This window comes from Bos indicus, chromosome 20, assembly GCF_029378745.1.
Source record: "Bos indicus isolate NIAB-ARS_2022 breed Sahiwal x Tharparkar chromosome 20, NIAB-ARS_B.indTharparkar_mat_pri_1.0, whole genome shotgun sequence".
NCBI lineage: Eukaryota > Metazoa > Chordata > Mammalia > Artiodactyla > Bovidae > Bos > Bos indicus.
The window spans coordinates 51800517-51828030 of record NC_091779.1 but is presented as its reverse complement, the minus strand read 5'-3'; the positions used below and the strand labels follow the sequence as shown (position 1 = coordinate 51828030).

Genomic DNA, 27514 nt, shown 5'->3' with positions numbered 1-27514 from the left:
ATACAAATTTTACATCTCAATTTGTCTTAGAAACCCATGCTTTATTAAGTTTAACAATTAGCATTTCCTTTAATGGAACTGTATTTTGTATTCTGTGTGCATGATCAGTCACTAAATCATGTCCAGTTCTTTGATAATCCATGTACTGCAGCCTGCCAGGCTCCTCTGTCCTTAGAATTTCCCAGGCAAAATGCTGGAGTTGGTTGTCATTTCCTCCTTCAGGGGATGTCCCAACTCAGGGATCAAACCCTTGTCTCCTACATTGGCAGGTGGATTCTGTATTACTGTGCCACTTGGGAAGCCCAATTTATATCCTCAGTTCAGTTCAGCCACTCAATTGTGCCCGACTCTTTTGTGACCCCATGGACTGCAGCTTGCCAGTCTTCCCTGTCCATCAAAAACTCCTGGAGCCTACTCAACCTCATATCCATTGAGTCAGTGATGCCATCCAACCATATCATCCGCTGTTATCCCCTTCTCCTCTTGCCTTCAATATTTCCCAGCATCAGGGTATTTTCCAATGAGTCAGTTTTTTGCATCAGGGGGCCAAACTAATGGAGTTTCAGCTTTAACATCAGTCCTTCCAATGAATATTCAGGACTGATTTCCTTTATGGTTGAATGGTTTGATCTCCTTGCAGTCCAAGGGACTGTCAAGAGTTTTCTTCAATACCACTGTTCAAAAGCATCAATTTTTCAGTGCACAGCTTTCTTTATAGTCCAACTCTCACATCCATACATGACTACTGGAAAACCATAGCTTTGTTGGCAAAGTAATGTCTCTGCTATGCTAAGTTAGTCATAGATTTTCTTCCAAGAAGCAAGTGTCTTAATTTCATGGCTAGAGTCACCATCTCCAGTGATTTTGGAGCCCAAGAAAATAAAGTCAGTCACTATTTCCGTTGTTTCTCCATCTATTTGCTATGAACTGATGGGACCGGATGACATGATCTTAGTTTTCTGAATGTTGAGTTTTAAAACAACTTTTCACTCTCCTTTCACTTTCATCAAGAGGCCCTTTAGTTCTTCTTCACTTTCTGCCATAAGCATGTTGTTATCTGCATATCTGAGGTTATTGTTATTTTTCCTGGCAATCTTGATTCTAGCTTTTGCTTTATCCAGCCCAGCATTTCACAATATGTACTCTGCATCTAAGTTAAATAAGCAGAGTGACAATATACAGTCTGGACATACTCCTTTCCTGATTTGGAAACAGTCTGTTTTATGTCCAATTCTAACTGTTGCTTCTTGACCTGCATACAGATTTTTCAAGAGGCAGGTTGGGTGGTCTGGTATTCCCATCTCTTTCAGAATTTTGCACAGTTTGTTGCAATCCACACAGTCAAAGGCTTTGGCATAATCAATAAAGCAGAAGTAGATGTTTTTTCTGGAATTCCCTTGCTTTTTTGATGAACCAATGGATGTTAGCAATTTGATCTCTGGTTCTTTTGACTTTTCTAAATCCAGCTTGAACATCTGGAATTTCAAGGTTCACATACTGTTGAAGACTGACTTGGAGAATTTTGAGCATTCTTTTGCTAACATGTGAGATGATTGTAATTGTGTGGAAGTTTTAACATTCTTTGGTATTGCCTTTTCAGGGGGATTGGAATGAAAACTGACCCTTTCCAGTCCTGTGGCCACTGCTGAATTTTCCAAATTTTCTTATATTTTGAGTGCAGCACTTTCACAGCATCATCTTTTAGGATTTGAAATAGCTCAACTGGAATTTAATCACTTCCACTAGCTTTGTTCCTAGTGATGCTTCTTAAGTCCCACTTAACCTCACATTCCAGGATGTCTGGCTGGAGGTGAATGATCACACCATCTTGGTTTTCTGGTCCGTGAAGATCTTTTTTGTATAGTTCTTCTGTGTATTCTTGGCACCTCTTTTTAATATCTTTTGCTTCTGTTAGTTCCATACCATTTCTGTCCTTTATTGTACTGATATTAGGTGTATACTTTAAAATCATATTGTCAAAATTTATATTACCTGCACACATACTCACAACCCTGCTTGATTTTTATTATGACTGTATTCAGAGGATGGATACATTCAGAGAGAATTAATAAAAATGATCCAGTCTGTAGGCATGTTTTATTTCCTGATCTATTTGTTAATTTTTAAATTTTTTCTCTCAAATTACCTTGCATTTTCCAATGCACAGGTTGCAATTGTTTTACCATATGTCTGCAAATTGTTTGACACTCATTACTTCCAAAGGCAGAAGCTAATTCTCCTACCCTCGGTTGTGTGTTGGTCTCTGAGACTTATGTAAATGAATAGAATGTGGCTGAAAGGATGCAATTTGAGCTCTGAGTCAGATCAGATCAGTCGCTCAGTCCTGTCCAACTTTTGCGACCCCATGAATCGCAGCACGCCAGGCCTACCTATCCAGCACCAACTCCCGGAGTTCACTCAGACTCACGTCCATCGAGTCTGTGATGCCATCCAGCCATCTCATCCTCTGTCGTCCCCTTCTCCTCTTGCCCCCAATCCCTCCCAGCATCAGAGTCTTTTCCAATGAGTCAACACTTCACATCAGGTGGCCAAAGTACTGGAGTTTCAGCTTTAGCATCATTCCTTCCAAAGAAATCACAGGGCTGATCTCCTTCAGAATGGACTGGTTGGATCTCCTTGCAGTCCAAGGGACTCTCAAGAGTCTTCTCCAACACCACAGTTCAAAAGCATCAATTCTTCAGCACTCAGCCTTCTTCACAGTCCAACTCTCACATCCATATATGACCACAGGAAAAACCATAGCCTTGACTAGATGAACCTTTGTTGACAAAGTAATGTCTCTGCTTTTGAATATGCTATCTAGGTTGGTCATAACTTTCCTTCCAAGGAGTAAGCGTCTTTCAATTTCATGGCTGCAGTCATCATCTGTAGTGATTTTGGAGCCCCAAAAAATAAAGTCTGACACCGTTTCCATGGTTTCCCCATCTATTTCCCATGAAGTGATGGGACCGAATGCCACGATCTTCGTTTTCTGAATGTTGAGCGTTAAGCCAACTTTTTCACTCTCCTCTTTCACTTTCATCAAGAGGCTTTTGAGTTCCTCTTCACTTTCTGCCATAAGGGTGGTGTCATCTGCATATCTGAGGTTATTGATATTTCTCCTGGCAATCTTGATTCCAGTTTGTGTTTCTTCCAGTCCAGCGTTTCTCATGATGTACTCTGCATATAAGTTAAATAAACAGGGTGACAGTACACAGCCTTAACGAACTCCTTTTCCTATTTGGAACCAGTCTGTTGTTCCATGTCCAGTTCTAACTGTTTCTTCCTGACCTGCATACAAATTTCTCAAGAGGCAGATCAGGTGGTCTGGTATTCCCATCTCTTTCAGAATTTTCTACAGTTTATTGTGATCCACACAGTCAAAGGCTTTGGCATAGTCAATAAAGCAGAAATAGATGTTTTTCTGGAACTCTCTTGCTTTTTCCATGATCCAGCGGATGTTGGCAATTTGATCTCTGGTTCCTCTGCCTTTTCTAAAACCAGCTTGAACATCAGGAAGTTCACGGTTCACATATTGCTGAAGCCTGGCTTGGAGAATTTTGAGCATTACTGTACTAGTGTGTGAGATGAGTACAATTGTGCAGTAGTTTGAGCATTCTTTGGCATTGCCTTTCTTTGAGATTGGAATGAAAACTGACCTTTTCCAGTCCTGTGGTCACTGCTGAGTTTTCCAAATTTGCTGTCCTATTGAGTACAGCACTTTCACAGCATCATCTTTCAGGAGTTGGAATAGCTCAATTGGAATTCCATCACCTCCACTAGCTTTGTTCGTAGTGATGCTTTCTAAGGCCCACTTTTTTTTTTTTTTTTTTTTTTTATGAGTAGTACACAATAGAAATGTATTTGTGACATTTTATTCTCTTACATAATTTTATTTTATTGCCTCTATTTGATACATACATATTTCAAGGTGGTGTGATTTACCTCATCTAAAATATGCTCTTAAGAACTTCTTTCTGTCTGGTTTTATGATTATTATTACCTATCACTTGACTTCACATTCCAGAATGTCTGGCTCTAGGTCAGTGATCACACCATCGTGGTTATCTGGGTCATGAAGATCTTTTTTGTACAGTTCTTCTGTGTATTCTTGCCATCTCTTCTTAATATCTTCTGCTTCTGTTAGGTCCATACCATTTCTGTCCTTTATCGAGCCCATCTTTCCATGAAATATTCCTTTGGTATCTCTGATTTTCTTGAAGAGATCCCTAGTCTTTCCCATTCTGTTGTTTTCCTCTATTTCTTTGCATTGATTGCTGAAGAAGGCTTTCTTATCTCTTCTTGCTCTTCTTTGGAACTCTGCATTCAGATGTTTATATCTTTCCTTTTCTCCTTTGCTTTTCGCTTCTTTTCTTTTCACAGCTATTTGTAAGGCCTCCCCAGACAGCCATTTTGCTTTTTTGCATTTCTTTTCTATGGGAATGGTCTTGATCCTTCTCCTGTACAATGTCACGAACCTCATTCCATAGTTCATCAGGCACTCTATCTATCAGATCTAGGCCCTTACATCTATTTCTCACTTCCACTGTATAAGGGATTTGATTTAGGTCATACCTGAAAGGTCTAGTGGTTTTCCCCACTTTCTTCAATTTCAGTCTGAATTTGGCAGTAAGGAGTTCATGGTCTGAGCCACAGTCAGTCCTGGTCTTGTTTTTGCTGACTGTATAGAGCTTTTCCATCTTTGGCTGCAAAGAACATAATCAGTCTGATTTCGGTGTTGACCATCTGGTGATGTCCATGTGTAGAGTCTTCTCTTGTGTTGTTGGAAAAGGGTGTTTGTTATGACAAGTGCATTTTCTTGGCAAATCTCTATTAGTCTTTGCCCTGCTTCATTCCGTATTCCAAGGCCAAATTTGCCTGTTACTCCAGGTGTTTCTTGACTTCCTACTTTGCATTCCAGTCCCCTATAATGAAAAGGACATCTTCTTTGGGTGTTAGTTCTAAAAGGTCTTGTAGGTCTTCATAGAACTGTTCAACTTCAGCTTCTTCAGCATTACTGGTTGGGGCATAGACTTGGATTACTGTGATATTGAATGGTTTGCCTTGGAAACGAACAGAGATCATTCTGTCGTTTTGGAGATTGCATCCAAGTACTGCATTTCGGACTCTTTTGTTGACCATGATGGCCCCTCCATATCTTCTGAGGGTTCTGCTCTGTGTGCCTCTTAATCTCTTGGAACCTTCATTCTAGATGAAGCCATTGCCATGTTACTCATTTTCATGCTATGGAGATTCCAGGGATCCTAGGAGTGGAGGAACTAAAGCCTTCTTCTATCTGTTGTGCTGTACTTAGTTGCTCAGTCCTGTCTCACTCTTCATGACCCCATGGATTCTAGTCCATCAGACTCCGCTTTCCATTGGGATCCTCCAGGCAAGAATACTGGAATGGGTTGCCATGCCCTCCTCCGTGGGATATTCCCACCCAGGGATGGAATCCAAGTCTCCCATATTGCAGGCAAATTATTTACTGTCTGAGGCACCAGGGAAGCCCAAGAATGGTAGAGTGGGTAGCCTATCCTGTCTCCAGGGAATCTTCCCAACCCAGGAATCGAACTGGGGTCTCCTTCATTGCAGGTGGATTCTTTACCAGCTGAGCTGCCAGGGAATCCTCACACTGATTAGTCAATCAAGCAACACATGAATGAGCAAAGAATTAGTGCGCTTTGTAGTTATTAAATGTTAAAGTGCTTTATCAGAGAAATGGATGCCTAATACACAAGTCATATGGAAAGTTGTTAAGTGTCTACCTAAATTTTCATAAAGTAAATTTTTGATGCTAATGTAATTGAATTTTTTGTTTTTCAATTTTAATTGTTCACATGTTGTTAAGTAGCATGTGACTATATATATATATAGAATATTTTTTGGTTAAATTCTTTCCTCTTTCTTAATATTATTCATACAGGATTTGGTTTAATGTGACAAAATTCATCACAAATAATAGCCCGTCATGCATAAAATAATTTCATTTACATAGTGAAAATATATTGTATTTTTTTGAAATCACAGTTGAATTTTTGCAACAGTGTAGCCTAGTATGTATTAGTAGAGTTTACTATGTGATCTGTACTTAGGTTATTTATTTGCTTCTCACTAATAACCCGTCCTTAAATACTTAAAAATATCCATGAAATTAAAAAAAAAAAGCCATTTTACTGATGAGAAAACTAAAGCAGAGAAAATCTATGACTTTTCTCCAAGTTATAGGTCTGACAATTGCATTAGTAAGATTTATATGCAGAGTTAGTTAAATCTAGAATCCATATATTTAATACATTAGACTGCATCATATATTTCATAAAAAAGAAGATGCAGAAAAAAATGATAAATATTTTGTGAAATGGGAGTTAAAAATGAACCATTTCCTTGACATGTGTTTTGTAGCATAACAACTTAGAAACAACAGTGCTATAGTGTTTGTTACTATTAATATTTGCATCCAAAAGTGTTTATATTTCTATATATTTTCTACTGAATTCCTTTAAATAATTTATTAGTGACAAAAAAGGATAGTGGATTATGTGTGAGTTTTTTTGTTATAAATAGGAAATTAATGCAGTTTTTCTCAGTTTTGAATCATCACAATAGAAGTCAGTTCACTGAAAATTCAAATATATATATGTATATATATATATATATATACACAAATGTATTCAACTAATATTGGGTATTGCCATATTTATGAGTTAATTAAAAACATATATACTTATTTGATATACACAATCATTTTAAAATGTATATAGTGATTCTATATACTGTTTAAATCTATAAATTTTATATATTATTTTATATATTATGCATTATATGTCTACATATTTAAATATATTTGTTTCTGTATAATATATGTGTATTTAACCCTGAAGAAGGAAATGACAATACATTCCAGTATTCTTTCCTGAAAAATCCCATGAACAGGAAAGCCTGGCAGGCTTAGAGTCCATGGATTCGCAAGAGTCGTACATGGCTGAGCAGCTGAGCACGTGTATTTTATATATATATATATATATATATGTATATATGTATATCAGATCAGATCAGATCAGTCGCTCAGTGGTGTCTAACCTCACATCCAGGGTCACTTTGTTTGCATTCTATTCATTCTGTTGATGTGCAAGTCACTAATGTCAGCACAGATTTAAAATAAGGACTCATAAACCAACTTTCTTGAAGGGAGGATTATTAAATAATTATATCTATTAAATAGATATCACATGAATATTAAAAGAGCAGAAAGAGACATTATAAACCAAATTTATATAAGGTAATGGCACCAAGATAGATAAGACCTGAAGGCAAACGTAGGCAGGAAAGCAAAAAGCAAAAAAAAAAAAAAAAAAAACAGAACAGATCAGGAAAAAAAAGAGCATTTTACCACTAAATATTCCAGTAATAAGATTAAATCAAATAGGTTAAAAGACTTAGTTCAAATAGAATTTGAGAATGCATAAGAAAAAGCATGATTAAGAATATGCTTTTATAAAAGACACATCTAAAAATATCCCCACAAAAAGATTTTAAATATAAAGATAGCAATATATATATAGTATGCAATGCAAGGTTTGGGGCAACTATAATTAGTATTGGTTAGAGGAGGCTGCAAAGCAAAAATATTACAATAGGAAATAAGATCTCAGTGCAAAAAGATCCAGCCCACAAATAAGACATAATTTTCACTATGTATGCATTTCAGAAATGGCCTCAAAACAAGAGTAGAGTCAATTTTTATGGGGTCTGAACTTTACACAATTTATAAAATGTAATGAATCCTCTTTAAGAATAAATACACAGTCTTGAATATAAAATTAAACTTTTTGTATAAAGAAAAGAACATTACAACAAATACAAAACAACTGACAATTAGAAATACCTCAAATTTAGTCAACAATACAAGTATTTTATAAATTATCTGCTTACATCATTTTCTGATATTTTTTTCACCAATAATTTTGAGAATTTCCTTATATAAAAGCAATTTTATAAAATTGTTTTTAAAATTCAAGCTTTCCACTAAGATAAGTGATCAATATTTATTTCTTTGGGATTGTTAGTGGGAATGAGAAATTTATGAGGGCATAATTATGATTATGTCACACAAGTATGTTATTATAAATTGTTATGCAGATAGTAATAAACAAACAATATTATTATTGCACGTTTAAACCTTCATTCAGAGATTCCTATAACTTCAATTTTACATTACGCCTAGAAAATAGTGTATTGGGTATTGTATATGATATATCATTGCACCTTTTTAACAAGGTAGAAAGTCAATGAGACCCAACTTCTCCATTTTAAATTTTGTAACTACCAATGATCAGAAGCATTTTCCAAAGACTATACGTAAGTCCTTGATTCTTTTCTATTACCCGAATACTTGCAGTGCTATGTTCCATGATCCAGTCATATCCCAGTAAGGCTTTGTGTCAGTATGAGAAGTTGATAAGAGCACAACTGGAGAACTTAGGGAAACCAGTGTTACCCTCAACAGCCTGAAATAACTTTAGTAAATGCTAAATTAACTGAAAGCCACACCCTACTACACAGAAACTCTACTTAGCCCAATTTTTCTCTAGCAAGATGTTAAAATTGCCTATACCCCTTCAGGGTCACTTGTAGTAAAGGGAGGTTCCATGGGAATGACAGACAAAAGGATGGAAAGAGTATAAATGAAGCATTCTTTAAAATGTTAGATACTTTTAAAAACTGATTTGAATAGTCTCATGTCAAAGAAATTGATAACAACTTTCCAGAGATAATCAGAGACCACATGTTTTCATTGATGAATATTATATAAGAAAATACATATGAAGAATTATACCAATCCTCAAAAATGTCTTCTGAAAATAGAAGAAGAGGAATCATTTCCTATTTTGTCCTATAAGGCAATATTGTCCTAATATTAACACCCAAACCTAAAAAAAAATTACAAGAAAGGAAATTATGGACTAATATGTCTCATAGATGCAAAAGCCTCAGCAGAATATTAACAAATAAAATTTTTCAAGTATAAATAATTATATACTACACCTAAGTGGAATTAATTACAGTTGTACAAAGCATATTAAAATGTAAAAATCAACTAATGCAATATAGCACATGAATGGGCTAAAGAAGAAAACACACATGATCATACTAATAGATGCAGAAAAAGGATTTGACAAAAAACAAAACAAATTCATGATAGAAAGTACCCTCCCAGAAATCTATAAGTAGAGGAGAACTTTCTCAACTTGATAAAGAACATCATTAGAACATATACATATGTTCTGTAGAACATGTGTAGTTAACATGCTTAATACTAAGAAACTTCCCCTAAGATCAGGAACAATGTAAGGATAACTCTTCTTACTATCCCTCTTCCACATTATACTGGAAGGCTTAGAAAATGCATTTAAAAAATAGTATATCAGTGTTGATTCATCAGTTATAACAAGTACTTCACACTAATGCAAGATGTGTTTAATACCTTAACTGTATTTCAAAGGAAAGATTGTATTGTAAAGCAAAAACATCATTTGCCAACAAAGATCCATATAGTCAAAGTTACAGTTTTTCTAGTAGTCATGCATGGATATGAAAGTTTAACAGAGAGTGTAACAGTTTAAAGAAGACTGAGTGCCAAGGCATTGATGTTTTCATCAATTCTAATGCTAGAGAAGACTTTTGAGAATCCCTTGAACTGCAAGGACATAAAACCCATCAATCCTAAAGGAAATCAAACCTGAATATTCTTTGGAAGGACTGATGCTGAAGCTGAAGTTCCAATATTTTGGCCACCTGATAAAAAAAGCTGACTCATTGGAAAAGACCTTGATGCTGGAAAAGATTGAAGGCAAAAGGAGAAAAAAGTGGGAAAGGATGAGATGGTTAGATAGCATCACCCACTCAATGGGCATGAAGTTGAGCAAACTCCAGAAAATAGTGAGTGACAGGGAACCTGACATGCTGCAGTCCATGGCATCACAAAGAAGTGGACATGACTGAGTCTAAACAACAATAACTGAATTAGGGGGAAGATGAGGAGGAGGTGTATGAAATTCTATTATCTGTTGAATTTTTCTATAAACTTAAAACTACTTTAAAAATAAAATCTATTAATTAATTTTGAAAAATTAGAATCACCAGTCCATGTGAACACATTGCTTTGGCCCCTGGCAAAGTTTTAATAGGAGCAGGGCTGTGAAGTGCAATAGAAGACAAAATCTTCCAACTCCATGGGCTAAATCTTGATAACATTCATGGCAATTCCAAGAAAGTAGGGCCAGGGATATATTGTGCTTCTGTTTCATCACCGGCAGCTGGCAGTAACTCAGGAAATACAAGCCAAGAAATGATTAGAAGAATAAAAGACTGATCAGATGAATGGAAACAAACCAAATCGAATGTTACAGCTGTTTACTTTTTCTTTCCTTTGTGGCAACAATAATCTTGTCTTATTTCCATATACTCAATGCTTCTATTATACCAAATTACTCATAACTGTTGATTCTCAACCTTATTACTTCCTTAGTAATCTCCTCTCTGTCCCTTTTGTCTGAACTGTTTAGTTTTTTGTTCTTCAATCTCACCTCACGTATCAGGTTCATTGAAATTGTTCTTTGCTGCTCCCTTAGTATGTTGTAATTGTTCCCAGTTCTACTAAATCTTTGCAGCGGTAGTTACACTCTTTCAGAATCACAGAAGTGTGGGCTAATCAAGGCCGATACAATGTCTTCCTTATTTATTATGGTTTACCTAACTCTTGCAATAGTGCCTGATAGCCTTATAAATTAATTATTGGTACTGGGAATAAACTAATGAATGTTGCTGCCTTTGCATGAATCATGTCATAGAAAATCTCTGCCTACCCATTTTAATAAATGTAGTCAATTGCAGAGATGCCTAAGGCAGTAGGCAGGATTTGTAGTGAAGTAAACAAGATATAATTGCCAGAAGGCAGACTCGCGTAATTTAATGTGCACAGGCTTTATATTTTAAAAAAATCACACTTTGGTTGTGCAGTTAGGTACTTTATGACCTTGGGAAGTGAGTATAATCACTTTCCATTCTCCTTATGAAAGAGAATAATATATTTTTGTTTTGTTCTTGTGAGAATATGTGAGATAGCAGAATGGAAAAGACTAACAATGACTGGCACACAGGAAACAGTCAAAGGATGTTATGTTCACTGTCTTTAACTTTTATGGAGAGACTTGGAAACCTTGGGCCTGATCTCAGCTCTGCCGTTTACAGTTGGTTGACCTTGAATGGGTTATGTAAAATCTTGGATTCTTTGTTTGTGTCATCTACAAAAGAATCACAACGGCACCATATGGATGTTGTGGACATTAAATTCTACCTCAAAGTGCTTGGTGGAATTCTTTTTACAGCAAAATGTTTAATTGAATTATTGTTATACATAGTAGCTCCACAAAGAATTAACCAGTTTAATATAAAAAATGTTAACTAAAAGCTTGTTGGGCTGTGACCCCAAAGTCAGGGAACAACTGAGTAGGTACCAAGGACCCTAGAATCTTGAAACCTGGTGCTAAACTAGCTCTTCAGGATGCACTGGAATTTCTGGAATTGGTTTGGCCAGCCTTAGTCTATCTCCTACATGGAGTATATAAGAGCTGGAGTTAAAGATTCTGAGAAGATTTCATTGCAGAGATGTGCAGTGTGTTCACATTTCCCTCCAGTACTTTGTTGTTGTTCAGTCACTAAGTTGTGTCTGACTCTTTGTGACCCCATGGACTGCAGGTCACCAGGCTTCCCTATCCTTTACTGTTTCCCCAGGGTTGACTCAAACTCATGTCCATTGAGTTGATGATGCCATCCAACTATCTCATCCTCTGTTGTCTGAGGCATCTGTTTAAATGTCACCTGTGGGTCATCAAATTTTAAGAAAGCAAGTCATATCAGATTGTATCAGTCTTCCTCCCATACCCGCTCCCTCCCACAAGCCGACAAAATTGGATCAGGCCTAAATTGGATAGAGTTTTAAATTTTCAATATTTACAATGCAGTGTACTGGCTTTCTTGTTTAAAACTAGTGTTGCATGCATCTATGCATACATGCATATAGTTGCTTCAGTTGTGTCTTTACGGACTGTAGCCCACCAGGCTCCTCTGTCCATGGGATTCTCCAGGCAAGAATACTGGACTGGGTTGCCAGTACCTCCTCCAGAGGATCTTCCTAAGCCAAGAATTGAACCTACGTCTCTTATATCTACTGCATTGGTAGACAGGTTCTTAACCACTAGCGTCACCTATGAAATTGCTTAAAATCAAACAGATAAAATACTTAAGTAATCATTGAAAACAACTGATGAAGTCAAAGTGTTCTATTTTCTATTGTACACAAAATTGTAAAAAGAACAAATTTCAAGGGAGAAATAGTAAAAATCAATTATTAAATTGACATACTATCACAGTATTTCATTCAATGAAATACTGTGTTAGTGATGTATCACAGTTACTGTAAGAGATGTATAAAACAATAAAGGCTTCTTTTGAGTTTTAGCAGCATACCAGGCTCTTCTGTTATCCACAATCTCCTGAAGTTTGCTCAGATTCATGTCCACTGAGTCAGTGATGCTGCCTGAATATCTTACCCTCTGTTGCCCCTTTCTTCTTTTGCCTTCAATCTTTCCCAGCATCAGGGTCTTTTCAATGAGTAGGCTCTTCATATCAGGTGGCCAAAGTACTGGAACTTCATCTTTAACATCAGTCCTTCCACTAGGGTATCCAGAGTTCATTTCCTTTAATATTGACAGGTTTGATCTCCTTGTAGTCCAAGGGACTCTCAAGAGTCTTTTCCAGTACCACACTTTGAAAGTATCAATTCTTTGGTGCTCAGCCTTCTTTATGGTCCAACCCTAACATCAGTATATGACTACAGGAAAAAAAAAAAAACAAAAAACATAGCTTTGACTCTATGGATCTTTGTCGGCAAAGTGATGTCTCTGCTTTTCAATATGCTGTCTAGGTTTGTCATAGCTTTCCTCCCAAGGAGCTAGCATCTTTTAATTTCATGGCCACAGTCACTGTTTGCAGTGATTTTGGAGACCAAGAAAATAAAATCTGCCATTGATTCCACTTTTCTCCTTTCTATTTGCCATAAAGTGATGGAACCAAATGCCATGATCTTAGTTTTTTTTTTTTAATATTGAGTTTCAATCCATATTTTTCTCTCTCCTGTTTCACCCTCAACAAGAGATTCTTTAGTTTCTCTTCACTTTCTGCCATTAGGGTGGTATTATCTGCATATCTGCAACAATATCTGAGATATTGTTGATGTTTCTCTTCAAATTCTTGATTCCAATTTATGACTGATCCAGTCTTGCTTTTCATGTGATGTGCTCTACATAGAAGCTAAATAAGCAGGATTTATAATATACAGCCTTATCGTACTTCTTTTCCAATTTTGAACCAGTCTGTTCCATGTCCAGTTCTAACTGTTGCTTCTTGGCCTACATACGGACTTCTTCTTAGACAGATAAGATGATCTTGTACTTCCATCTCTTTAAGAATTTTCCAGGAGAGGCCGGTCATGGAGGCCCTACGGAGGCCCACGAGGCTGTGCTTCGTCTGCTGCTGTGCCGGCCCTGTGCCGCGGGCGCCGCCTCCCGCCCGAAGCCCCGAGCCTCGGAGGTGCTGACCCTGGCGCCTGCCTCACTGGACCTCCTTCTGCGTGCCCTACAGCGCCGTCCGGAACGACCAGTTCGGCCTCTCGCACTTCAACTGGCCGGTGCAAGGCGCCAACTACCACGTCCTGCGCACCGGCTGCTTCCCCTTCATCAAGTACCACTGCTCCAAGGCTCCCTGGCAGGACTTGGCCGGGCAGGACCGATTCTTCACGGCGCTCAAGGTCGTCAACCTCGGTATTCCAACTTTATTATATGGACTTGGCTCCTGGTTATTTGCTAGAGTCACAGAGACTGTGCACACCAGTTATGGACCAATAACAGTTTATTTTCTAAATAAAGAAGATGAAGGTGCCATGTACTGAAAGTGTGCGTTGAAGGACGTAAATATCATTTTTGGAAAAAAAAAAAAAAAGAATTTTCCACAGTTTGTTGTGATCCACACAGTCAAAGGCTTTGGTGTAGTCAATAAAGTGGAAGTAGATTTTTTTCTGAAACTCACTTGCTTTCTCCATGATCCAACAAATGCTAGCAATTTGATCTCTGGTTCCTCTGCCTCTTTGAAATCCAGCTTGTATATCTGGAAGTCTTTAGTTCATGTACTTCTAAAGCCTAGCTTGAAGAATTTTGAGCATAACATTGCTGTTATGTGAAATGGGCATAATTGTATGATAGTAGTTTGAACATTCTTTGGCATTACCCTTCTTTGGGATTGGAATGAAAACTGACCTTTTCCAGTACTGTGGCCACTGCTGAGTTTTCTAAATTTGCTGGCATATTGAGTGCAGCACTCTAACAGCTGCACTTTTAGGATTTTAAATAACTCAGCGGGAATTCTGTCACCTCCACTAACTTCTTTCATAGAGAGTACCAATATCACTAAATATGCCTAATTCTGAATATTTCAATATATTTTTATTGTGGAAATTACTAGTATTTTGCTATGATTGGATGAGATGGGCAACTATTGGAATCATAAACCATGTGGCAACTGAGATAGACTCAATCAACACCTGAGTGGCAACATCTGCACCAAGAAAGTGATCATTACAAATAAATTTTAGTTGTATAGCTTTATTCTGGTGTAATTAAAAATAAAAGGAGGAAGAAATATAAAGATGGAGAGAAGGGAAAAGGGGGAATATAAGTTTAGGTGGTTTGGCAAAAGTATATAATCTTGATGACATAAAATCTCAATGGTTTTATTTCTTGTGGAACCTCAGTTCCCTTTGCATCTTGTTTTCTTGTACATACTGATGGATTTCTAACTTTCTCAAGCATTTGTGTGTTCATTGACAGGTATGTTTGTCAAAACATATTAGTATGAAAATATGTATGTATTTATTTATAATAATTATAAATGTATAAAAGTATAAATTATACATTTATTTATAACAATTTCTCATTCCTAGTTCTTGTTCTTCATGTTGGATGGTGGGGTGTGTGTGTGTGTGTGTGTGTGTGTGTGTGTGTGTGTGCTTGGATTTTTTTTCCTGATGTTGTAAAAGGATATGTCCATTTCATTGTGTTCCCAGGTAACAGTGTTGGTAGAGAACATACCTTCCAATGCTAGAGACATAAGAGGCATGGGTTTTATCCCTTGGGTCAGGAAGATCTCTTTTAGAAAGGAAACCATCTCCAGTATTCTTGCTTGGAGAATCCCATGGACAGAGGAGCCTGCCAGGCTATAGTCCATGGGGTCACAAAGAGTCAGACATGACTGAAAAAGCAACTTAACACACACTCATCCAATTCATTAAGAGTTACTGACATGTGGGCATTTTGGGGGGTCTTCTCTAGCATAAGTTAAACAACCAGACTCTGGTACTGGTGGCTATTTAGCAAAGTTCACCTGCTACATAAGAAAAAAAAGACATTTATTTTAAAACCTGAGTCATGTAGCTATTCTCAGTTCTTTTATTTGCTTTTACAATCCAAACCACCATTGGGACATGTCACAGGAAAAGAATTATCATTGCCTATAATTAGACATTTAATATACTGACTCATGAGAAGTTTTTAGACATCCAAGGCATCCATGAGTCAATTATGTTTCTAATCTTTATAACTCTACTAAAAACAGTGCTGCTGAGAGTCATTACTCCTGACTAATAGCAAAGCATAATTATTAGAAGGAAAAGCCTATATTTCTCTTTGATTTCTAACTGCATGCACGTATACCAATTGCCACAGAGTTTATTCAGCTGGGCATCTGGGACCTCGACCTGCATATTTACAGCTGCTCCAGACAGAAAATCTTCTCCATGTCGATATATTCAATGCAGCCAAGCAACAAAGATGACAATTTACAGTTGGTGGCCCTCTGAACTTTCCTCCTGTCCTTGAGCTTTAATGAAATGATATATCTTAGTGGAATCTATAGCACCAGAAGTTTTCAGTTACCATAAGTACGCCTTTCAGTATGAGCTTGCTTTTATTTGGATTTCACATTTTCAGAAATTTACCAAGATAAACTTTGAAAAGTTGTGACTCTCTACCATATTTTCTCCATTCTCCCATTCTCATTTGTATTGAAATGCTCTGCTACTGACTTTGTAATAGCAAATGAGCCTTGCAGAAAACTCCATCCAGAGAGTCATGTTCTTCTATAAATGTGATAATTACACCCATTTGACTGCTGATTCTTTCCGCCTTTATATGGGTAATTAAGAACCACAGAGCTGTGGTAATCACCTAACCACATGATATTCTGAACATTTGCAACATCCTATTTAAATTGCACGTTTAATTAAATACATCTTGCAAAATATTTTTTTAAATCAAAAGGTGATCATATATATATATTTTTTAATTTACACTGGAAGGTTGAAGCCAGGTATGATATTTTTCCTTGGTCAAATATTATTATCAGTCAACATGTATTGTTATGCTAATTAATTATATAACTTAGCTATTTCTCATTTTCCTACAATGTATGTGAGAAAATTTTATGTTTCCTTATGTAAAAAAATAGAGAATTTCAGACATATATCTTTATTTTAATACATTACAAAGAAGCTTTTATTTTATATTAGATGCTTGTTTTACATAGCTGAAAGAGAAGGAAAAAAGACTGTTCATAAAAGATAGAATGATCAAAGAATTCAATTGTAGGTAATGTTACTTTTCTCAGTGATTCTATTTGATTAGTTGGTTAAATTGATTTTGATTATGTTTCAGTTTTCATTTATGTTAGAATAATTCAACATAACATAAAATTGAATTATATTAATGTTTTGCATTTGCATAAAACTTGATATTTGCAGACTTCAGCATTCCACTCTATCTATAAATGAATACTAGGGCATTTATTCCAAAAACTTAAATCTCCACTGTAAGATGGCAAATGAATGGTGGCTGGGGAAAAAAAGAAGACTTGATCAGCATTATTTAATCTCTTGACTTCTTTGCCAGAGTATCTGACTTTTCTCCCCTTTTCAATGATGAGCTGAGGAATGATGGTTTCCTCCAAGAACTTCATGGGATAAATTCTGAAGATTTTCAGAGTTTAATTCCACTCCCCTTTGTCTTTAATTAGTTTAGGGTTGGAACAATAATCAAAGAAAACATCAGAAGACATCTGATGTGAGGTTTCTGGAAAAAATTATGCTAATGTATTTAAGATTCCATCCTAGCTCAGTCGGTAAAGAGTCTACCTGCAACGCAGGAGACCCAGGTTTGATCCCTGGGTGGGAAAGAGAAAGAAATGGCAACTCACTCCAGTATTCTTGGCTGGGAAATTCCAAGGACAGAAGAACCTGATGCACTGCAGTCCATGGGGTCACAAGAGTCAGACATGACTTAGCAACTAAACCAACCAGAGAAAACTGAAAGACCACTTAATTACTCTGGGGTAATGGATACTGTCAAAAGAAGACTTGGAACAGTGGCAGCTCTAATGGAACCATGTTATCTTAAGGGAGTCAACCAAGAGAATCAAACCAATTCAGATTCTTCCACTGCTGAGCTACAGAATTAAACACTCTGCTACCAGCTTAGCTTCCTCCAGGACTTTTTACAGTGAGATGATCAACAACTTAATGATTGGCACATTTTCTATTTCTTTTTTTTAAAATATAACTTTATTCATTTTAATTGAAGGCTAATTACTTTACAATCTTGTATTGGTTTTGCCATACATCAACATAAATCTGCCATAAATATGATAAAAATAGAGGGATATCATAGAAATATTGGACATAGTCTGGCTTACAGAGATTTTCCCTGATAATGCTCCTAACCTCTTTCTGCCCCTGAGATGGAGCAGTGACTTATCTAATTGATATATTTTTGGGGGCAGCGGGGAATAAATTATGATCAGTCGAGCTGTATCTTTTTCCTCTTAGGAAGAAGGTTCCATCCTGCCATTGGGTGGGTGAGTCTGTCTCATCCTAAGATTTGGAGTCAGGAAGTACTTTTAGGCTCTCATTCTCAAATTAGGCACTGTTCATTTGCTGTTAGATATTTCAGTCTCCATACGAACCTCCTTCTTTGTCTGTCAATTAATTCAGTACCTGGGTGGAGAAACAGAATGCTTTTATTGGTGCCTTGTTAGTAGCAACTATAGATTGAGTTAGTGATCAAAACACAAATGACTTCTTCAGTTCATTTTTCAGTTCATTGTAATCTGTTTTGAACACACATTGGATTACTTAATTGATGGCATTTTCAAGTGATAAACAATTTCTCCCCAATAGCCAACTGCTCACTCCAGGTGTGAAAAAATTTTCCATTGTTAATCTGGTTTGATTCTTCAGATCTTTTTTTCTCTTTCCTCTTTCTATTAATCATAAAGCCTTGTCTCTTATTTGTGGAATGTTTTTGGAGGATTTCTTTCTCCTTTGCCACTTCAACTACTTTTCTCTGGCTTTATCATGTAAATCACTGTAACAAACTCCTAAATACATAAAAATATATAAGAAATCTTGAATTTAAAAAATAAGTGGCTATTAATTTTTACTGTACCAATAGATAATTGGCGTGCCGCCGTCCATGGGGTCACAGAGAGTCAGACACGACTGAGGGACTGAATTGAACTGAACTGAAATGAATAGCTAATTGTATGACTTTGAGGTCTAAACCCATGATTTATCTGTCCTGAATACCATCCCCCACTTCTAATTCTATCCTGCATTTTGCTCCAACAGTTCCAGCATTGGATACTGTTAAGTACTTTGATATTACATGCTGCACTTGAATGGAATTTTGTTTTAATAAAAGTAAGACTCTTAAGATTATAAATTACATATTATTTGACTTTGTATTCCCAACATCTGTTGCAGTATTTAACCCAAAACTGTTAAACAAATAGTTCCTGAATTAATATTAACCCATAGCATGTCAAAGTTTATTAGTCTCATAATCTGTTCATAAAGAAGACTATCCATATCTTTTCTCCTTACTCTTACTACTGTATTCCAGATTATATAATTCAAAGGTGAAATGGACTACAAGGGCAGCATTAGACATCATAACTAGGAACATCATTTCTAACATGAGAAAGAAAGGGACTATATATAGATCTTGCTTGACTTACCATGGGGTTATGTTCTGCCTAAACCACTGTAAGCTGAAAATTTTGGTAAATCAAAATACATTTAACACACCTAACCTACCAAGCATCATAGCTTTTCCTGGATAAACTCACATTCAGAACACATACATTAGCCTACAATTAGGCAAAATCATCTGAAACAAAGTACACCTTATAATGAAGTGCTGAATATCCTATGTAATTTATTGAATGCTGAAACTGGATAGTGAAAAACAGAATGAGTGTATACATTCAGAACAATTGTAAATGTATCAAGGTTGTTTGCCATTGGATGATGAGGCTGACTGGGAGCTGCAGCTCACTGCCGCTGCCCAACATCCTAAGAGGGCCATTGTGCACCACATTTCATTAATCCAGGAAAAGATCAAAATACAGTTTCTACTGAATTCATGTTGCTTTGTATATAAAGCTGAAGAACCATTAAGTCAAATCATCATAAATCAGGGAGCATCTACATATAAAAGTAGGCAGAAATAAATATTCTGGTGATCATTAAGTCAAATCATCATAAATCAGGGAGCATCTGCATATAAAAGTAGGCAGAAATAAATATTCCAGTGGTCATTTTTATGATTTTTCCCCTTAAATACAATGCCAAATGTAAAGCAGGATAAGGAGCTGAAAAAATGGATCACAGGAGAAGACAAATAAGCTTGTCATAAATCTGTCATTAGAGGCTTCCCAGGTAGTGTTAGTGGTAAAGAATCCTCCTGCCATGGAAGGGAAATATAAGAAATGTGGATTCGATCTCCAGGTTGGGAAGATCTCCTGGAAGAGGAAAAGGCAACCCACTCCAGTATTCTTGCCTGAAAAATCTTATGGACAGAGGAGCCTGGCAGGCTACAGTCCATGGGATCACAAAGAGTTAGACATGACAGAGCAAATAACCTAAATCTGCTACAACCCAAATCTGTCTTTAGTTTTGAAGATAGGTTGAAACAGAAACCTCATATTTATTAAATCTTGAGTTTTACCATACTTCCAAAATTGTAATAGAATTGCTTAGAGTGGTGGTAGTAGTGGCAGTCGCTCAGTCCTGAAAAACTCTTTGTGATCCCATGAATGGTAGCATACCAGGCTCCTCTGTCCATAGGATTTTCCAGGCAAGAATACTGGAGTAGGTTGCCATGCTCTCCTTCGGAGGATCTTCCTGAACCAGGGATTGAATCCACATCTTTTACATCTCCTGGATTGGCAGGCAGGTTCTTTACCACTAGGAAGCCCCTAGAGTGGGAGTCACAGATCTCATTTTTTGTTGTTGTTGTTCCCATTGTGATTTTGACGTGTTCTAAAGTGAGATTCTGGCACCACTCTTCTCATCAATTGAAGACTCACATTTTTAATTCGGTACATTTCAGGCAGACAGGGAATGGCAAAGCTCCAAATCCCAATAAAGTTCAATTCATTTAAAATACATCATCCTCTGGAACCATCAGTGGTAGCTGTTGCTTTTGCTGTTCTGTAGCTAAGTCATGTATGACTCTTTATGACCTCATGAGATGTAGCATGCCAAGATTCTCTGACCTTCACTATCTTCCAAAGTTTGCTCAGACTCATGTCCATTGTGGTAGAAGAATTGGAATCAAAATGTCAGAATCCTGATTAGCTTTTTTCTTCTAATTACAATTCCCATTTCTCCAACAGGACTGCTCTGAGGGGTCCAATGAGATAATTGGCAATACTTTTCACATTCTGAACTGTAGTTGCTACTTTATTAATATTTCAAAATAAAGCTTCCACTCTGATCTTATGTGATTATTCAACTCTCCACTCCTGCCAATTATAGGTTAAAGCATGTACAATTTGGACCCATCATTCAGGAAGTTGGAACCTTTACATACCTAGGACCTGGGGAAAGTCACTTTACCTCTGTACGTCTCAATTTGCTTGTCTATCAGTTCACTTCAGTCACTCAGTCGTGTCTGACTCTTTGTGACCACATGACTGTAGCATGCCAGGCTTCCCTGTCCATCACCAACTGCCCAGGCCTGCTCAAACGCATGTCCATTGAGTCCATGATGCCATTCAACATCTTGTTCTCTGTCATCCCCTTCTCCTCCTGCCTTCAACCTTGCCCAGCATAAGGATCTTTTCCAGTGAGTCAATTCTTTGCCTCAGGTGGCCAAAGTGTTGGAGCTTCAGCTTCAACATCAGTTCTTCCAATGAATATTCAGGATTGATTTCCTTTAGGATTGATTGGTTTGATCTCCTTGCAGTTCAAGGAACTCCTAAGAGGCTTCTCCAACACCACAGTTCAAAAGCATCATTTCTTCAGTGCTCAACTTTCTTTATGGTCCAACTCTCACATCCATACATGACTACCGGAAAAACCATAGCTTCGACTATATGGATCTTTGTCGACAAAGTAATGTCTCTACTTTTTAATATGCTGTTTGGTTTGGTCATAGCTTTCCTTCCAAGGAGCAAGGATCTTTTAATTTCATGGCTGCAGTGATTTTGGAGCCCCCCAAAATAAAGTCTGTCACTGTTGCCATTGTTTCCCCATCTATTTGCCGTGAAGTAATGGGACTGGATGCCATGATCTTTCTTTTTTAAACGTTGAATTTTAAGCCAACTTTTTCAATCTCCTCTTTCACTTTCATCAAGAGGCTCTTTAGTTCCTCTTTTTTCTGCCATAAAAGTAGTGTCATCTGCATATCTGAAGTTATTGGTTTTTCTCCCAGCAATCATTCTTGTCTATACAAGAACTAGAAAGCCAGTCATAGAGCTATTATTTTGAAATGGAATAATGCATTAACTCTATGCCAGATACATAATAATAAGTGCACATAATTAGTAGATAATAGTTTTTAAAGCTGATAATGCTGATTAATCTTCTCATGCATATTTTAAAGTCCTCTTGCTTCACATTATCTGTTTTGTGCCAGTCTCAATCTAAACATAACCAGTGTTATGGCTGGATTGGCCCTTCTGGTTCTTAATATAATTGCAAGATGCCCTTAGCAATAACCATCAGAAAACTCTGAAAGAGAAAAGTTTATGACTCACAAGTCCTGGAAATTACATGACACATCTGGGATCACAGAGTGAGGCCACAGGGAAAGTGATACCAAAAATTCACCCTTTCTATACACAGGTCAGTCAGTTCAGTTGCTCAGTCATGTTCGACTCTTTGAGACCCCATGGGCAGCAGCATGCCAGGCTTCCCTGTCCATCACCAACGCCCTGAGCTTGCTCAAACTCATGTCATCAAATCGGTGATGCCATCTGTTCATCTCATCCTCTGTCATTCCCTTTTTTCCTGCCTTCAATCTTTCCCAGCACCAGAGTCTTTTCCAATGAGTCAGTTCTTTGCATCAGGTGGCCAAAGTATTGGAGCTTCAACTTCAGCATCAGTCCTTCCAGTGAATATTCAGGACTGATTTCTTTTAAGATTGACTGGTTTGATCCTATACACGGGTACCAGTGCTGAATCCCATCTTGGAGACAGAGTTTTGGGTGAAGTAGAAGCAAAATAACTTTATTGCTTTGTCAGGCTTCCCTGGTAGCTCAGCTGGTAAAGAATCCATCTGTAGTGCAGGAGACCCTGGTTTGACTCCTGTGTCAGGAATATCCTCTGGAGTAGGGATAGGGTACCCACTCCTATATTCTTAGGGTTCCCTGGTAAAGAATCTGCCTGGAATGTGAGAGACATGGGTTCGACCCCTGGGTTGGGTAAGATCCCCTAGAGGAGGACATGGCACCCAGTGCACTATTCTTGCCTGGAGAATTCTCATGGACAGAAGAGCCTCATGGACTAGAGTCTATGGTGTTGCAGAGAGTCAGACACAACTAAGTGACTAAGTACAAGACACAGCACATTGCTTTGTCAGGAAAAAAGGGTCACAGTGGGCTCTTGGCTTTAAAAACTATGTGTCCCAACTAAAGGAGCTTGCTGAATATTTATGGCAATGGTTCAAGGGGATGAAGTTAAGATTAGAGTGTGTGTGGGGCCTGCAGTACTTTAATCTCATTGATGATCCTGAAGATCTTTTCTGGTTTCTTTAGTCTGGCCTCAGGTGGAGAATCTGACATTCTCCATTGTTGGGCTTTACTTCTATGCCGTTGTTCATTCACTAAGTAGTGTCTGACTCTTTGTGACCCCATGGACTGCAACAAATCAGGCCTCCCTAAGGGCTTAAAGATATTGTTATGTGCATTCCTTGAGATGGAACAGGGCCCTTTCCGCAGGGCTGCACTACATTTCTGGACTCCCTTTGACTCAAGAGAATTAAAAATCTCCCTTGACTCTGCAGCCCTTTCCCTCCTGAATTAGCAAATGTTCAAATCTGCTATTTGGAATTCAGGAAAGTTCGTGGAGACTGACCAGACAGGCTCTCCATGACAGGGTCCTGCTAGATTTCAAGTGTAAGGCTTAGAATTCTGCTTCTATTGAGTTGAAGATGGAAGCCTATGGTTTCTTGTGCTTACTCTTCCTTGGGGAATTTAAAAATATAGGCATGAACATTTAAAGAGAGAAGAGAAAAAATAAGTGGCCCAAGTGGACGGTTATGAAAATCAACCAAGATCTCTAAAACAGAGGAATTTGAATGGGCTGGTCTGCCTCTAGGTCTGCCTGTATGGCTGCAAGATATTTATGCAGATACCCCATCACTGAAGTGGATACCTCTGCAATCAAAACTTCTATCAGGCACTTACACTACAAAAAAGAGAAAACCCAACTGTCAAGGCTTACACCATGCTATCCAAACTCATGTCCTAAAATTTCCTAGCAGGAATTTTAAATTTTAGCCTGTTAATTTTCTTCATCAACTGACACATCAATTGGCACGTTTATTTGTATCCTAATCTTTAGTTTTAAACTATTTTTTACTATTGTATAAGATTAACACCAGATACTATACAACCTACCTGCCAAATATTTAATCCATTAATTCCTTCTTTAATTAATGTATTAAATATTTATTAAATAAATTTTTCTGTGCCAATTTCCTGCGATAAACACTGGAAATACAGCATAAGAGTTGGACATGGCTGAGTGACCAAACAAAACAACAGTAGATATTTTAGTGTTTTGCTAGTGAAATCAGTTGAGGTTTCTGGGTAAGATGACATTGCCTTATGGATTTTGTTTTTAAAAATGATTAAATAGAATATTGTTGTTATTTAGTCATTCAGTCATTTCTGATTCTTTTGCAACCTCATAGACTGTAGCCTTCCAGTCTCCTCTGTCCATGGGATTTCTCAGGCAAGAATACTGGAGTGGGTTGCCATTTCCTTCTCCAAGGTTATCTTCCCAAACCATGAATAGAATATAAGCCCTTAGAATCCAAAATTTAGGTATTTAACCTCTTTGTCGATGACGTCTTTGACTCATAAAATGTGGGAAGCCTATATTTTGCAAATACAACATGAAAGATTTGCTAATGAAATATATGAGGAGGACTTCTCAATGAGGAGAATTAAGAAAGACTTTTAGAATTTTCTTGTTGGTGTGATTGCTTAATTTTCTATTTGGATAAAAAAAATAATTGATGTTTCTCTGTTGAAACTCAGCGTTCTTTGGGGAAAAAAAATTAGTTTGGTTTGTGGTTAAGCATCACTTCATTGAGTGTCACGTTTAGTATATTTTTCCCTTCTTTCCCATTGCCACTGCCATCGTTTAGGAATGTAAGACATTTCCTAGCTCTGTGTGACTACTTTAGTTACAGAGGCACAAGCTTTGGATCGTAAGCCTCATTTCTCATGTTATAGTTTTGTTTTAGAAAGATATTTGAATTCTGGGTCTAAAATGTAATATATCTGTGAATGGAGAAAGCCATTTAACCCCATTGAAATTAATTTCTTTCCATGAGATGGAATAATAATAACTACTCTGTTAAGTTGTTAGGAGAGAATGTATATATAATAGCACCAATTCTAACACCTGATGTATACTTGCAGATTTGGTTTCCAGTCACCCATATCTATCCTGACCCTACAGATCCTTCATTTTCTTATTTAGAGTACCTTCAAGATCTCTAATTTGTAACAATTCACTTATTTTATTTTACTTGATTTTTGGTTGCACTGAGCAGCTTGTGGAACCTTAGTTCTTGCTGCTGCTGCTGCTGCTGCTAAGTCGCTTCAGTCCCGACCAGGGATCAAACCTGGACCCTTGGCAGTGGAAGCACAGAATCTTAACCACTAAACCACAAGGGAAGCCCCACAATTTACTTTTTAAACATTATATAAAATTTTTGTCCAAATGATCTGATTTGGCATTTTGGCATATGCTTCCATAGATTTTTATTTGATTGGAGTACAAACTTGCATCCTTATACTAGTCTGGGGTTCAGTTAGAAGCCAGTGTTTTCCTGTCACATACACACCTTATAAATAGCTCCTCTTAAATGAATATCTACAATCTCGAATGACTAGAAGGGATATTTTTTTTTTCCATTATATACACAGGAAAACAATAGTGACACACAGAAAACCGTTTCCAGCCCCCAGAGGAGAGCTGAGGTAGATACTGATTTCTTCAGAAGTCCAAACCTCCTCCACATATGGCTTAGCATGGATAAAACATGTGTGTCTGTGAATTATGGACCTAGTCCTTAGGCAAATACCACAAAGAATATGCAATTAAAGTAAATATAAATGTGGGGAACAAAAAGTGTGCATGCTTAGTAGAGTCCAACTCTTTGCAACCCCATGGACTGACTGTAGCCTGCCAGGCTTCTCTGTCCATGGAATTCTCAGGCAAGAATACTGGAGTGGGTTGCCATTTCCTCCTCCACAGGCTCTTTCCAACCCAGGGATCAAACCCACGTCTCCTGGGTCTCCTGCATTCGTGAGCAGATTCTTTAGCACGGTACCACCTGGGAAACCCATGGGGAACAAAAAAGAAGATAATGTAATTGGGGAGAACTGAGGATAGTCTGATATTTTCTAGTTGCTAATCTTGTTTGTTTTAAAGGATATTCTTAATCTCCCTCATCTTCAAGGAATATAAAGTTTAAGTGAAGAAACAAAAGTGACACACACTGAAAATTAAACAGAAGTGTGCTCCAAATGCCAAGGTTGGAGTATCTCACAGAAACTCAGGGCAAGCTGTTTTTCATCAATAGCTTGTTACCAGTAACCATAAAAGAAAACAATAAACAAGCAACAAAGAAGGAAAAAAAAAAAAAAAACACAGACAAAACCTCCTGGTGCTTCAGTAAAGCATATCACTAACTCTGCATTTCCAGGGAGCCTATTAATTGGAATAGAAAACAAAAACTAAGGAAGATGGAAAGATTTTATTACTTATAAACTTTGTCACGTTTATTTTCCCATGACAATCATGGGAATTTTAGAAATGCAAAGCAACATGAATATTTTCTCTAGCAGAAGACAAGCACTGTTAGTTTTGAGTTTCTATCCAGGCTTTTATTTTTTTAAGCATATAATTTATTCTTACTGTAACCCTAAAACACTTTATGTTTGCTCTTCCATGTTTGTTTTTTTCAGATTTCTTTTTTTTTAAGTTTCTTGTGCAATTTTAATAAAATTGCTTTCCATGTGTTTCTATCCTCTTATAAGCACTATATAAGAAGTTCTTAACAGAATAAAAATCCCAAGCTCCAGTAAAATTACACATATCTCTGGCAATTTCAAAATGTTTTTGAAATACAGTTGACCCATGAACAACACAGGATTGAACTGCATGGGCCAATGTATATGCAAGTTTTGGTTTTTTTTTTTTCAATAAATACATATATGTACTGTAAATGTATTTTCTCTTCCTCATACTTTTCTTAATAACATTTTCTTTTCTCTAGCTTACCTTATTATCAGAATACAGTGTACAATAACTTCCCTTCTCCAGGGGTCTTCCCAACCCCAGGGATCAAACCCATGTCTCCCACATTGCAAGCAGCTTCTTTACCAGCGGAGCCACCAGGGAAGCCCTTAACATAGAAAATATATGTGAATTGACAGTTAAGTCATCAGTACAGCTTCCAGTTATGAGTAAGCTGCTAGTAGTCAAATTTTGGAGTCAAAAGGTAGAATTAAAGCACACACTCATTGCTAAATCATTTTTACATATTTTGTCAAAATATTTTTGCTTAATGTGTTAAATTAATTTACACACCATGCAAAGTGTGGTGCTTTTTACATACTGCTCAATTCACCAGTGCTGTTACTGTCATTTTAATATATTTGCTAATTCGTGAGAGAGATATAATTTTTTAAATTGAATACTAGTGAATATTAAAATATTTCCATGTTTTTAATCAGTTATATCTCTTTCTTATCAATTCTTATTTGCTTAACTTTACTATCATTATCATAATGCCTTTCTTATCAATGTGTAGGCCTTACT

At 37.0% G+C, this 27514-nt stretch overlaps 1 pseudogene; it reads left to right on the top strand.

Moving 5' to 3' along the window:
• Positions 1-13503: 13503 nt before the first annotated feature.
• Positions 13504-14033, top strand: LOC139178044 (uncharacterized protein C15orf61 homolog pseudogene; annotated as a pseudogene).
• The last annotated feature ends 13481 nt before the right edge of the window (positions 14034-27514 follow it).